This window comes from Gopherus flavomarginatus, assembly GCF_025201925.1.
Source record: "Gopherus flavomarginatus isolate rGopFla2 chromosome 13 unlocalized genomic scaffold, rGopFla2.mat.asm SUPER_13_unloc_1, whole genome shotgun sequence".
NCBI classification, from domain to species: Eukaryota; Metazoa; Chordata; order Testudines; family Testudinidae; genus Gopherus; species Gopherus flavomarginatus.
The window spans coordinates 2,292,170-2,298,169 of record NW_026114609.1 but is presented as its reverse complement, the minus strand read 5'-3'; the positions used below and the strand labels follow the sequence as shown (position 1 = coordinate 2,298,169).

At 48.3% G+C, this 6,000-nt stretch overlaps 1 long non-coding RNA gene and 2 other non-coding genes across 3 annotated transcripts in view; 1 reads left to right on the top strand and 2 right to left on the bottom strand.

The window, feature by feature from the left end:
• LOC127040994 (uncharacterized) overlaps positions 1–6,000 on the top strand; it is a 213,170-nt gene that overhangs the window by 125,000 nt on the left and 82,170 nt on the right. The window lies entirely within an intron of this gene.
• Positions 2,296–2,369, bottom strand: TRNAT-UGU (transfer RNA threonine (anticodon UGU)). The gene has a single exon. It is a non-coding gene; the product is annotated as a tRNA-Thr (tRNA).
• TRNAK-UUU (transfer RNA lysine (anticodon UUU)) lies at positions 5,225–5,297 on the bottom strand. Its single transcript has one exon. It is a non-coding gene; the product is annotated as a tRNA-Lys (tRNA).

Here is a 6,000-nt window from a genome sequence, read left to right as displayed (position 1 = left end):
TCTTCTGCAGCCACTTCACATGGTTCCAGTGCTGGGGGGCCCCGCCCTTGTTCTCCCTTTCCCTGGGCTTTGGCATCACTAGCCCTGCTTAGTGTGTAGTGTTCAGTGGTTCTTCGAAATGTGGGGGATGACTCCTAGGGGGCACAGAGAACATTCATGGGGGCACCGCAGGGCCTGAGCCAGCCCCCATGAAGGTAGCACCATTCAGCCTCACTCTGTCCCAGCTCTTCCCCAACCCCACCCTTAGCCTGCGGCTCTGGCTTCCCGCTTGCCTTGACCCCCTTACCCATGTGCACCCCTCTCCCAGCAAGCCACAGCCCACTCCCAGCCTCGGTTCTTGACCGTGGCTTCCAAGGGTCACAGCCATGGATAAGAGGGCACAGTGTGAAAGTTTGGGGGCCCACTGGGTTAGGGTGATGTCCTCAATCACTTCTATACAGTCCAATAAAAGCTATTCCTCACCCACCCACCCCTTCATCAGGACCGACTAGTATGTTCTGCTGCCCTTCACTCATACAGGAAGGACAATAACATTTCAATCCTAAAGTGATTTGTAACCCACCACCAGCCAAAACTGGCCATTTTGGGAAAGCGGTCCCATCATGCTGCATACCTAGGCAGAGTAAGTGTATCTGTGCAAAACACGGTCTGTTCCTGAAGTCTTTCCCCAGTTCCTCACTAGATGTTGAGGGGGGAGCTCATTCAGCCCCTGCTTCCGCTTAGTATTTAAAAACTCCTTATTGTCCCTATCTCTGCTGGTCTTAGATTTCTCCTCCTGTCTCTTTTTTGACAGCTTAGATGAGGTGGCCAAGTGGTTAAGTGATGGACTGCTAATCCATTGTGCTCTGTATGCATGGGTTCAAATCCCATTCTTATTGGATGCTTTTAGTCTTCACTCTTCCTTTGTAGACAACCATCTTCCCCCTTTGATACAATGACGGATCAAACAATGTTGCTTCTTGCAAACAAAAACCTACTCAGAACTCCTTTGCTTAAATAAAATGTCTAAATCCCAATTTTCCTAAAAAAAAATTCTCTAGTGTATATTCTTACTTTTATCTCAAAAGGTAACATCCTCATCATCTCCTCCAAACACTCTGGGACCTGCCAAATTATCAAAATACCCTTAACCCGAGCAAGGCCAGAGCAGTGAACCAGAGCTAGTGTCTAGGCCAAGCTGTTCTGAAGGAGGCAACTCAAACATTTTCTCCCTGCTTCCCTTGGCAAGGTCTGACTGAGAAAACTAAATTCCCAAACTGAAAATTTTCTGCTGAAAAACCAGTACTAGTTTGTTTGGAGACTTTGATTTGAAAGTATTATTGTTATTATTCTCTTCTGATTTCTGAATCAGTTCAGTTCAGTCTTGTCCTCCAGGTGTGTTTCCAGCTGCTGAGTTGTGGGGGAGAGAGGCCAAGTCATGGTGTCTCTTCCCCTCTTTCATAGTTTCTTCCAACTTGCTAGGAAGTTCCTTTGCTACAAAGTGAGTCAAGCAGTGTCCGTTGTCTCTGTGCTATCTCAGAGAAGCCTGCATTGTACAGGGTTCCTGGGATAGTCCTTGGGAGTGTGGATACCTTCAATGGGCCAGCAGCGAGTCTGGCTCCTCCCTTGTCGCACCTGAAAGGCTGGTGGGGGGCATTTCCCAACCTCATAAACATATCTCAGTAACGCACACAGAGCAAAACTTCATAACTTCCCAACCAATGCGAGCACACACAATCCAACACGATATTAATGTTCAACAGATCAAGACTTTTGAAATGATACCTCACCAGGCAGACTTTGTACAAACCATGTCATCATTATATGAGAGTGGTGAATACGGGGCTTCCAGGTGCTGCTTTGAGCACAGCGTACCACACCTGGGCTTCCACTGCAATGGAGACGTACCCTTAGAGTCCATCTCTCCTGGGATAAAGATGGCAGCAGGGCTGGCCTGGGTCATCTGACTTGGGCTCATGGAGCTAAAGCTCAGAGGCTAAAAACTGTGGTGCAGATATTGTGTTCACACTGAAGCCTGGGTTCAGAAACCCTCACCCCTCGTGGGGTCTCAGAGGTTGGGCTCAAGCCCATATGTCTGCACTGTAATTTTATAGAGGTTTGGAGGGAGTTTAGCAAGTGGAAATGGTAAAACCACATTGAGGGGACTGGACCACTGACCTATCAGCTCTTAACACCCAAACATTCAGTAACTCTATTATCAGTGCCTGTGAGTGTAGTTTAAACCATAGGTCCATCTAGCTCTGAATCTTGTCTTCTGACCGTAGCCAATACCAGGTGCCCTAAAAGCCACTCTCAAGGCACCACTGGGAGTTGAACCCAGGATCTCCTGTTTACAAAACACATACTTTAACCAATTAAGCCATGGTGCCTGCTGTTATTTAAAGCATTGTGTTTGCCCACACCTGACTCTCTGACAAGCCCCACTGGGCCCTGACAAAGCCCAGTGTTTGCTAGTGTTTGGCTTCTGTAAAGCAGAGGAGAAGGTGAAGTTTTGCTCCCAAGGTGTGTGTGTGATTCTTTGGACAGGTTTACACTACAAAATTAGGTTGGTCTAATTACATTACTTAGGCTGGCAATGCAGTTCTATCAACCTAATCCCAGGGCAGATAGCAGCTCAGCTGTTAGAACTTTCTGGAGCTATGAAAGGGGAGGGGCCCAGCCTCTGCAGCAGGAATGCAGGGCAGGAGAGTTCAAGGCGGGCATTATGGGATACTGGTGGAGGATAGTTATGGCGATATAATAACCAGCAGCATTTACAGTGACAATTTGTCACTTTAAGTTTGCTGCAAAAAGCTCTAGTCCTCTTGTCGAGATGGTTTTATTTTGTCAGCAAAACAGGGCAGTTTTGTCGCCAGACGCGGCATTGCAGCGTGTACACCAGCCACAAGCTGCCAACCGAGGGAGCGTTGTGTGTTTTTCACACATCGGAGCAATATAATGATGCTGAAATAACTTTGTAGTGCAGACCTGGCCAAAGATTCACACACACACAACTTGCAAGGAAAACCTCACCTGCTCCTCTGCTTTGCAGAATCCAAACCCATGCAAAGCTTATCAGGCCCCGGAGGGGATGGCAGGGAGTCAGGTGTGAGCAGACACTGTATTTTAGCCACAAAAGGTACTATGGCTTAGCTGGTTAAAGCACCAGTTGGTAAACAGGAGATCCTGGGTTCAACTCCAAGTGATTCCTTGTTGAGTAACTCTTGGGGCACCTGGTATTGGCTACTGTCAGAGGTCAAAACACAGAACTAGGAGGACTCTTGGCCCAGCCTAGTATGGCTGTTGTCATGGTTTAAATTACACTCACAGGCATTGACAATAGAATTACTGAAAGTTTGGGAGTGAAGAGCTGATAGGTCAGTGTTCCAAGCTCCTTGCAGATGACCCCATTCCTCTGGGGCAGGGCAGGCCTGGGCTCTCACACCAAATGGCTCATTGTGGCTGCCAGAATCTGTAAGCAGCTCAATTAGTTTCCACAGAGGATTGAGTCCTGCTTTGTGCACTGTGTGTGAGAATGAAAATCCTAAACCGCCCTTGAAATAACAAATGCAGCAGGACGTGTTATTGTCCCTGCCTCAAAGCAGACAGACCAATGGAGAAATGCATTGAATCCACGGCAGTACTCCACTGCCATTTTACCTTTTTTGCTTGCTAAACTCCCTCTCAACCTTGTGGAGTCCAGAGCCCGGTATTCAGCCTGAGCCAAGATATCTACACTGCAAATTTACCACCCACAGCCCAAGCCCTGGGAGCCTGAGCTTGCATGGGACAGCCCTGGGTGTTTCATTGCAGTGTGGACGTAGCCTAGCATTATGTCTACACTGCCATTAACACACCCAAGTCACTATTCTCAAACACTGGGTCAGCTGATTGAGGCTTGTGGGGCTTGTGCTGCAGGGTTATAAAATTACAGTACAAACCCTTGGGTTTGAGCCAAGCATCCGAAACCCTACGAGGGGTGAGGGTCTCAGAGTCTAGGCTCCAGTTTGAGCCCCAGGAATCCAAATCAGATCATCCAGGCCAGACAGGCCACAGGGATTTTGTCACAGTATAGATGCCCTCTCACGGTATGCCTACATTGCAACGTAAGCCCAGGGTTAGCAGAGGTCATGTCAGCAGCCCCAACACATAAACATAAACCATGAGGAAAGACCCACTCCCAAATAAGCTGGGCAGTGTCCTTCCCCCTATGGTTCGTAAGTCCAGCAACCAAAGTCCTTTAACATGAACCATCCCCTCTCTGCACCTTACTCACAGCTGTTGTCCTTAGTCAGTGCAAGCCCAGAGGTGCCTTTGTACAGTTAACCTGCCATCCTGGGAGGAAAAGGGGGAAAATAAGAAGGCACCGTACTCACTGTGCTGTCTAGGGACTCACTCATCCCTCCACAGCCACCCTATCCTAAAGTTGGTCTAACATCTAAATTTTAGTATGAGGACTCAGGCCCTAGCCCACTTGGCTTTGGAACCCCTGTCCACTGCCTAGCAAGTGCTATTGAATTGAGAGTGAGTCCCTCAGTCGGGGTCTGCCAAGTACAGATGTGCTGCCCTCGATTCACACAACAAGGATAACAATGCTTTATTTCTCCTTCCCCAAAAACAAGGAGACTGGGAATCCAACACCAGGTAAAAGTGATCATTTCGGCAAGCAACCCAACATATTTCCAACATACCGTAAAATCCACATGCAGATTCATACATGAAACCTTGCAAGAAAATCTTCCTGAGGCGGGGGTCTGAAGCACCTGCTGCTGGAGGGAAGGAGGGAGCTGTGGGTTGGGATTGAGGGGCACTGGGAATAGGAGGGGGCTGTGGGTTGGGACAGAGGAGAAGGGTGAAGAGGAGTAGGCTCTGGTGGGGAGAGAGGAGCAGTGTGCATAGGAGGGACTAAGGGTTGGGACTGAGGGGCACTGGGAAAAGAGGGGACATGGGTTTAGCTGAAGAGCATCCTCGTTTGGGGATCCAGCAGGAAAGGGGAAGGCAGCAGGTGATTCTAGTTCCTTAGGGATATTCTGTGTTTGTATGTGTGTGTGTGCAGGGAAGGAACATGCTATATGCCCAGAGGCCTTATTCTTCCAGGCTGCAAGGACAAAGGGGCTGTCAGGAAGTTGCCCCTTCAAACCCACACAGAAGAAGGCCCTTCTGAGGAAAGAGAAAATCCTGAAGAGAAAAAGTAACATCAAAGAGGACTCCAGAAAGACAGTCAAGAGCTTGGTGAGTAGTTTATTACCTGACCAGGGACTTGAACCCTGGACTCTCAGATTAAAAGCCTGATGCTCTACCAACTGAGTTAGCCAGGCTCAGAAAGAACCAGAGCAACTTGGTGCAGAGGAAAAGCTAGTGAAGAAACAAGTGCAAGAAACAATAGGGGAAACCTGCTGCTCTCACTGGCCTGGTCAATACTGCGAGTTTATATTGAATTTAGCAGCATTAAATCGCATTAACCCTGCACCCATCCACACAACAAAGCCCTTTATATCGATATAAAGGGCTCTTAATACCAATATCTGTACTCCTCCCCGATGAGGGGAGTAGCCCTGAAATTGGTATTGCCATGTTGGATTAGAGTTAGTGTGGCTGCAATTTGACGGTATTGGCCTCCGGGCACTATCCCACAGTGTACCATTGTGACCACTCTGGACAGCAATCAGAACTTGGATGCACTGACCAGGTAGACAGGAAAAGCCCCATGAACTTTTGAATTTCATTTCCTGTTTGCCCAGCGTGGAGCGCCGATCAGCACAGGTGACCATGCAGTCCCAGAATCAAAAAAGAGCTCCAGCATGGACCGTATGGGAGATACTGAAGCTAAGGCTTTTTCTCAGCTCATTTCACCACCCTCTATCCTGCTGGTGTTGAGTTTATCGCAGGTTTTACCCAAAATTGGGCTAGCTAGTAAGTGTAGGGAGGACTAATGACCCACCAGAGTTTGGCAGAAAGCAGCACATTTATTATACTCACAGCTAAGCTCAAAAAAGAAGGGGGGGAGTGTCACACTCACAC